The sequence below is a fragment of the Grammomys surdaster genome, unplaced genomic scaffold (genome assembly GCF_004785775.1).
Source record: "Grammomys surdaster isolate TR1022 unplaced genomic scaffold, NIH_TR_1.0 165, whole genome shotgun sequence".
Classification (NCBI taxonomy): domain Eukaryota; kingdom Metazoa; phylum Chordata; class Mammalia; order Rodentia; family Muridae; genus Grammomys; species Grammomys surdaster.
Genome location: NW_021604613.1, coordinates 20,969,738 through 20,977,445, shown reverse-complemented (window position 1 = coordinate 20,977,445; position 7,708 = coordinate 20,969,738). Strand labels below are relative to the sequence as shown.

Genomic DNA, 7,708 nt, shown 5'->3' with positions numbered 1-7,708 from the left:
CAATTTGCATTCTTCTACATGCTGACCTCCAGTTGGACCAGCACCATTTGCTGAAAATGCTGTCTTTTTTCCACTGGATGGTTTTAGCTCCTTTGTCAAAGATCAAGTGACCATAGGTATGGGGGTTCATTTCTGGGTCTTCTATTCTATTCCATTGATCCTCCTTCCTGTCTCTGTTCCAATACCATGCAGTTTTTATCACTATTGCTTTATAGTACAGCTTGAAATCAGGGATGGTGATTCCCCCAGAATTCTTTTATAATTGAGAGTAGTTTTCGCTATCCTGGGTTTTTGTTATTCCAAATGAATTTTAAGATTGCTCTTTCTATCTCTGTGAAGAATTGAGTAGAAATTTTGATGGGGATTGCATTAAATCTGTAGATTGCTTTTGGCAGTATAGCCATTTTTTACTATACTAATCCTTCCAATCCATGAGCATGGGATATCTTTCCATCTTCTGAGATCTGTTTCGATTTCTTTATTCAGGGACTTGAAGTTCTTGTCATACAGGTCTTTTACTTGCTTGGTTAGTTTCACACCAAGGTATTTTATATTCTTTGTGACTATTGTTAAGGATGTCATTTCCATAATTTCTTTCTCAGCCAGTTTATCTTTTGAGTAGTGCAAGGCTACTGATTTGTTTGAGTTAATTTTATATCCAGGCACTTTGCTAAAGTAGTTTATCAGGTTTAGGAGTTCTCTGGTGCAAATTTTGGGGTCACTTAAGTATACTATCATATCATCTGCAAATAGTGACTTCTTCCTTTCCAATTTGTCCTCCTTTTGTTGCCTAATTGCTCTGGCTAGGACTTCTAGTACTATATTGAATGGGTAGGGGTAGAGTGGGCTGCCTTTTCTAGTCCATGATTTTAGTGCCTAACCCCATTCTTATGAAGGTATTTAATTGATGATTACCAGTGAGGTTGGCCTTGGCCTAAGTTCAGTGATTGCAGCAGCACATGGTATTATCAAAAGATTTAGTCTCTAGCAATCAGGGTTATTGTGGTAAGTTGGTTTCAATCAAGGTAAGTTATATAAAAATATCACATAACATGAATAAAAACTTTAGCTTTAAAGGCCACACTTGATAAAAATTTATACTACCTAAAGTACTCATAAATCTCATAACCTTTTAAGTAGTTTCAGATTTATAGACATAAAAGGTACTCAGTCAAGTTCATAGTTTTAGAGCTTCTTATATGCCATCATTGTTGATGACATGATGACTTTAATATTGTCTTGGCTGAGAGATGATATTTAAAAGAGTGTAATCATTTATAAATAATTGCATTCAATTTCACAGTCATGTAAATGAATACTTTAGTGCTGTGACTTTCAGTAACTATAATATTATAAACCTTCAAAGTATCCATAGTAATAATATTATAATTGTAATACAAGCTGAATAGCTTTTATCCCAATAAGCAAAGTATCACACGGTAATGGACATTGTGTAAGTATATTCTGATGGACCCACATTATCCGTAAAAAGTTAGATTAAATGCTAAGTTTGTTCTTCTGATAAGTTTTCTTTGTTGAAAGTTGAAGAAGAAAGAATCATTTTATGATTAGAAGGAAGGGGAAGTTTTGGTTTAAACTGATATTACTATATAAGATAGCTATCTAAAAATAGGAAAATCATTCCTATGAAGAACTGTTCAGTGAGCAAATTTTCACAGAACGAGGATAAATACTGCTCAGTGGGGTCAATAGTGAAATCACTTGGCTGATGGTTCAAGCCTGTGACCCCAGAACTTGGAGACTAAGACATCAGGATTCTGAGCTCAAGGCCAGTTTGCGATGTATAGCAAGACCTTGTCAAAATATATATAAATAAATAAAATAACTAAAAAAGAAAGAAAGAAAGATTATGCATGCCATCTTCACACAGGAGAAGCTTGTCATGAATCAGGCTTTCTCTGAAGGTTACAGGAGTCATGAGTTTCACTAATCAATCTCTTATAGTTCAAAGCATGTTTAAGGATTTTACTTTCCTTGCAGAGTTTTGCTGCCCCAAGCTTGCCGAAAAGAAATGAAATACTTAGTAGGTTTATGACTAAAATTTTCTGCTTGATTTTTCTTCATAGTATTACTCTGGACCATTTCACCATAGCCTTTTTTCATTGGATAAACGGAGTTTAACAGTGCTTCATCAATATCCCCCAGGGCTGTTGACCTTATCTCTTTCAACTTAACACTTTCTCTGTCTCTCTGCTCATTTGGTTCTTCAAATCACCTCACAAAATCTTTACTTATGCCTTAGCTTTCTTAAATGAAACTGCAATGTGAACTTGACAATAGTAAGGTTCAATATTTCTGGTTAATTTTCTCAGAAAATCAAACAATGAAAAGCAGAAAGCAAAAATCACACAAGAATGTGACCAATTCCACTAACACCCAAATGCTACTTCAAGTGATTCTGTGCTGTGGGTAAAATATAAGTTGATACCTGTACAGGGAAAGTTGGCAAGGTGCATGATTACTAAATAGAAATATATCTTTGCAGTTCAATATCACTTCTGGCCTCTTGTTTTATTTATATGATTATGAAATGACTAATACATAGTTATATATTTAATAGACTTATCAAATAAACTATAATCAATAGTAATTTTCAAAAAATATCAGAAAATTATTCCCCACCTTTCAATTGTGTTCCAAATTCTTTAAATGCCAAATCAAGGGTTAGACTATGGACCTTCATATATAAGGTTTCATAGAGAAAGAGATGTTTACATTAGCAACCTCTGGAAAGATACTGAAGGAACTGATGAACTTATTTTCTGAGAGATTATAGACTGATGAATGTGAGGAGACTGGTAATATAAGATACTAACTGCCATTAGTGGGCAGTATCCCAGAGACATTTCAGAATATCTGAAAACAACGTCGCTTATTGTAAATAGGGAAGGAATTTTGTGAGTAACTAGCTGACAGAGGGTAAAGCATAGAGCAAAATGTTAAAAGGAACAGTTAACCAGATGGCCCTACCTTCCGCAAGTGTGAGGAGCTGAGTCAAATTTGTAGCACTGACATAAAATCAGAAATGACCCTGTAAACCTGTAACTTCAGTATTGGTGTGATAGAGAGACTCATTTCAAAAACTTGCTGGCCAGCCAGACTAGCCAAAATGTCAAGATTCTTACTTGAGTGAATGACCCTGTCTGAAAGCAAGAAGAGAAAGAGGGGCAGAGAAAGACAATAAAATCCTCTGCATGTATATGCATTAGGGAGGTGCCCATACATATGCATATTGAACACACATATTGCAAATACACAAATACTAGAGAGACAGCATATAGTGTTCATAAACTTGCACACAATTTTGCATTTATATTTTTGCATTTCAAAACTAAATTTAATTAGATTGACCCTTGTTTTTAGCACACTTGTTTTAAGAGACCCTTGTCCTAAAAAATACTCATGATAATTAAATTGGAATACTGTACACCATTGCTAAATTTGAAGAATTCTACTTGTATGCTAGTATAACCTGTTCTATGTAGTTAATGTGGAACAGCAGGTGTCTTATTTGGGGTTTATTTAGGGAACATCAAAAAAATGAACACTTATATTTTGAAAGTATCTGTGAAATAATTTTAAGCAAAACTTATTTGCAAACGTTGTCTTTAGTGAATTCATCAATTGTGTGTACACTTTTATTTTTGTCATATGGTTCAGCTTCATTTTCTATTCTTAACACAGATAAAGACCTATCTCAACCAAAATTTACACTGGCCCTCTGATGGTTTGACTGAAAAATGTCCCCATAAGCTCATTGGACTCCTGTATTTGAACACTCTTTCCCCACCTGATTGTGCAGTTTAGAAGCTTATGAAACCTTTTGGAGGAGCTTTTGTTGGAGGAAATGTACCAGTGGATGTATTTTGAGAGTTTATAGCCTTGTCCCACTTCTGCTTTCTCTTTTTCTATTCTCTGTATGTATGAAAATATTATACACCATTTTTTCCTGCTGACCAAATCATCTTAACTGTACTCATGCCTTCCTTGTCAAGAAAAAACTCAATTCTCCTTATATCATAAGCCAAATAAACTCTTTCTTCCCTAAGTTGCCTTTGGTCATGATTTTTTATTATAACAACAGAAAATTAACAAATATAGTTCTAGTATCTAGAATTAGGTGTTTGATACACATTGATATACTGTCCCCTTCTACACAAGGTAATGTGATTACATTCAACAACTAGTTCAGTCATGTTTCATGATAATTTTTTTCATAAAAGTCAAGGCTGAAAGTCTCACTATAAAGATCTTACATAGAATATTTGACCCATTCATTCTGATATAACTAAATGTACATCTAACTGGCATACACAAAGTTTTATTTTGTAGCTAGGTCTTTCAAGTAAGAGATGTTTCTCACTAGGAATGGAATAGAGTGATGCGCATTACACAGATAATCACAATGCATGCTGTCTCTTGTATTACAATATCCACATTAATATATTGCTTAGCTCTGGACACATATGAGGTGGCTTAATAACCCCTCTCATTGTCTTCTTTAAGCTTTCCAGGTCAGGATAGCAACGCAAGCTACCACTGTTGCTAACACAACTCGAGGAACTTCCAACATCACTTCAACTGACTTGACTTTTACTTAAGGAACTACCTCAGCAGGCACCAATCTTTTCAGCCCTCAAAGCAATAGACACGGTTGGAAGCTACTTGGGAAGAGGAGAGCTGACTTTTATCTAGTGAATTTTGTTCTCAGTTGGTGATGTGGGAAGTGGCTCAGAGTGCTAACATGTATTAAAGTTAGTAAGAACGTTCTCTTTTTTCTTCAACCATCACATGCTGTTTTTGTTTCATTCACCAAGAGACAGACTTTGCCAGAACTTAGGACTGCCCTGAAGGAGTTTTATTCTTTTTACCAGTCTCACTCATCATTTTAGACCCTGTGCTGTCCTTTTACATAGTTTCCAGTAGTTTAAGCAAATGATAACCAATGAAGGTTTCTGTTGAGGTTTATTAAGCTGAGATAGATTAAGGATTACACTTATACCATCAATTTGTTTTGATATTGTCATATATCAATACTTAGATGTTTTATTACAATAGACCTCTAATCCAACATTATAATATTTGTGTTCAAAATTAATGTAACAGATATTATAAGAAGAAAGGTGACTACTTCAAATAAGTATATTCGGTTTTCTGATAACTGTTAGAAATATAAAAATCATGATGAATTTCCAAAATATAAGGGTATTGATTCTCATTTTTAATATTATAATTTAGTACACAGCATGAGATGCATGGGACCATCCATCTAAAGTGATTAGAAATTCACCCAGTAATCATTTATTTAGCTTTATTTTCTACATATGAATAAGACACAGACTACATCTGAATAGAATGAAGAATTATATCAGCTCTGTCTTTAGGAATTTTTACTATATCTCTGAAACAAACAGCTTTGAAAACAGATAATAAAAATATAAATATTAAATGTCATAAGATACATTATTTTATAACATATATTCTTAAACATACATCCTTATACTACTTACTAGGATAAACGTCCTGCAAAATTGCTAGTCATACTATTACCTAAGATGTCCCAACCATCCTCTTAAATATATGACTAATGATTTAATAAGAAAAACAACCTGAAAACAATAATGATAAGTTTTCTGCCCAGGCTTCTGTGAGAATATTGCTCATATGAGTAATGATTGTTTATAAAAATACCTATGAACCTTTTTGGCTCTCTGATAGGCACCATGGCGGTCTGCAAGAACAAGCGCCTGATGAAAGGGAGCTAAGAAGAAAGTGGTTGATCATTTTCTAAGAAGGACTGGTATGATGTGAAAGCTCCAGCAATGTTCAGTATTAGAAACATCAGAAAAACACTGGTCACGAGGACTCAAGGAACCAAAATTGCATCTGATGGCCTCAAGGGTCGTGTGTTTGAAGTGAGCCTTGCCGATCTACAGATTGATGAAGTTTCATTTAGAAAATTCAAGCTAATTACCAAGGATGTTCAGGGCAAAAACTGTCTGACATCCATGGCATGGATCTTACCAGGGACAAAATGTACTCCATGATCAAAAAGTGGCAGACCATGATTGAAGCTCATGTTGAAGTCAAGATGACCGATGGCTATTTGATCTGATTTTTCTGTGTTGGCTTCACTAAAAAATGCAACAACCAGATAAGAAAGACATTCTATGCTCAGCACCAGCCAGATCCGGAAGAAGATGATGGAGATCATGACCCGAGAAGTGCAGACTAATGACTTGAAGGAAGTAGTTAAAAGACTGATTGTAGACAGCATTGGGAAACACATAGAAAAGGCTGGCCAGTCCATTTGTCCTCTTCATGATGTCTTCGTTAGAAAAGTAGAAATGTTGAAGAAACCCAAGTTTGAATTAGGAAAGCTCATGGAGCTCCATGGTGAAGACAGTAGTTCTGGCAAAACAACTGGAGATGAGACAGGTGCTAAGGTTGAACGAACCGATGGATATCAACCACCAGTCTAAGAATCTGTTTAAAATCCAGATTTTTAGTAGTGACAAATAAAAAGTCTTGTTTGTGAAAAAAAATACCTGGGGAAACTAGGGGAATGAGGACTTCCTGTGCAGAAGAATAGATCCTTTTAAAGCATTCCTTTCAATAAATGATGGAAAGAATACTTTAAAATTATATAAGCTCTCCCCTTGTAATAGCTAGTCTCCATTGAGGAGCTTGACTATCTGGAATGATCTACAATCTAGAAATGGTAGGCTTTGAGTTCTCCTGTGCTCAAGCTCACCCCAGCATGGAAGAGAATCTCCTCCTAGCTCTCTTTAAATCAAGATGTAGAGCTCTTGGTTCCTCCATCACTACGTCTGCCTACATGCTGCCATACTCCCCACCATGACGATAAAGTAATAGACCTCTGAAACTGTAAGCCAACTTCAATGAAATATTTGCCTTTATAAAAATTGCCTTGGCCATGATATCTTTTCATAGTAATAGAAACACTAAGGAACCCCTTAATAATAAACTGTTGCAACAGAAGTTTGTACTGAGCCAAGCCATTCCTACAAGTAGCATTACCCAACTCAAGACCCAAGCCTCTAACTACTGAAGCTGGGACACTGAGCTTTGCATGCATCCTATAAATTTCAAATACCAGACTCTATTAACTCCCTTGCCTCGAATCCTTTGCAACATCACATCTCCACCAAAGCTCTATCCGCTATGACCTAAGGTTTCATCTTCTGAGGAGATAATATAAGACATATTCTAAATAATCCCTCACTTGCCCTTACCCAGTGGAGCTTTAACAGTCATCTGAAGTTCAGTGTTAAGTACCTAAGTGCCCCATTAATAAATCTTCATTCCTTTCTGGAACTCCACACTGGTCTTCTGAAGAACTTCAATTATAGCCATCTAGCTCATTTGTTCATGTTGATAGAAGGTCTACCTTGCCCTAACTGAGCTGCTATCACTTCTGATACCCTAGTCACACATCAGTGCTGAGAGCTACCAAGACTAAACTGGAAAGACAACTTAGATGTTTTCAACTCTGTCAGGCTGCAGCAATAGCAAATTGAGAACCAGACAGTCACTAACTGTGTTGGTTAGAATGAGAATGGTACCCATTAGTCTCATATATTTGAATGCTTAGTCACCACCAAGTGGAAACCTTTGATAGGATTAGAAGAATTAGGAGATATGGCTTTGTTGGAGGAAATGTGAC

At 35.6% G+C, this 7,708-nt stretch overlaps 1 pseudogene; it reads left to right on the top strand.

Annotated features, from left to right (window-relative positions):
- The first annotated feature begins 5,744 nt into the window (after positions 1-5,744).
- LOC114619874 lies at positions 5,745-6,503 on the top strand (annotated as a pseudogene).
- Positions 6,504-7,708: the final 1,205 nt, after the last annotated feature.